Raw genomic sequence first — 1246 nt, forward strand, 5'->3', positions numbered from 1 at the left:
TGGCACCTCTCCATAGCTTCAACCCTGTTATGCCGGTGCTAGATTATCGGAAAGCGCGTTAAAATCAGGACTTCGAAATGATTTTATATTACTTGTCCTTCATTTTAGCCGCTTGAAGGACATGCCAGTTCTGACCTTATAACGAGTATACACATGGGTTTTGAATGACTGTCTCTACGTTTATGAGTACCGTACAAGTAAAAGTTGCAGCTGTACTTGAAATTCGTTTGTGAATCTATGTACGTGTAGACTCACGGGCGTCAACAAAATTGCTTTCCTCGTCAATTGATGCATTTCATTACCGTTGTTTCACTGTTTTAATATGATACATTGAGAACGTGCTTACATCAACCTGATCAAACCTCACGTGTATCCACGTTTTACCTATCACAACTTCTCGACAATATTCGCATTGGTTCGCATATTATTTCCGAGGTGTATTTTAAAAATTCGATGCCCACGACGCTACAGCTACACGCTTCAAACTTGTGACATAGTACATATTTTCATAACGATATCTGACATGACCACGTACACTCTACATGATGAATAGGGAGAACATTGCCTTTTAATAAAACAACTTTTACCTTCCGGGTCTTTCACAAAATTTAAGAAACATTTCATTTAGATTATGTATAGAACCACAGGTTTAGTTTCAAGCAATAATGCAACCATTTAGGGTGAGCAGAGCTTTATAAACTCTTAACCAATAATCGCAACAAAAACACCACCACCTCTAGTAACGTACGTGCAACTTCTCGTGGTGTTTGCCCGTAAATCTATGATATACATGTGTTCTACGATATATCGTACTAATATTGAATCATCGATTAAGTGATAGCCATACCACGAACAGATAGTTCTCTGTCTGGATGCTTGTTGAAATAAACGGGCTATAGTTCTGCATAAGTGAATGATTCGGTTGACATGCAATACTGGTGGGATTTTTTAAAAGGACCGAGTTGTTTTGTTCTAACGTATTGATTGAAAATTGTGCCTGCCACGCTATTTTTTCGATTTCTAAGATATATAGTATGAAATGAGCAAAGTATTTGTCTTACGATAAGCAAAGGTAGGTTCAGTCAAATATTTCAAATTCATTATTTTCCTGAATTAAATTTAATACGTGCGGAATAAATAAAATCATATACGAAAAAGTATTATTGATGGTTAATCGATATTCAATACCTTCTCTCAGCTGAAGGACTGAGAGAAGATAATTTGGAGGTTTCTCATGAGTGTCGCT

The sequence above is a fragment of the Mya arenaria genome, chromosome 2 (genome assembly GCF_026914265.1).
Source record: "Mya arenaria isolate MELC-2E11 chromosome 2, ASM2691426v1".
Taxonomy (NCBI): domain Eukaryota; kingdom Metazoa; phylum Mollusca; class Bivalvia; order Myida; family Myidae; genus Mya; species Mya arenaria.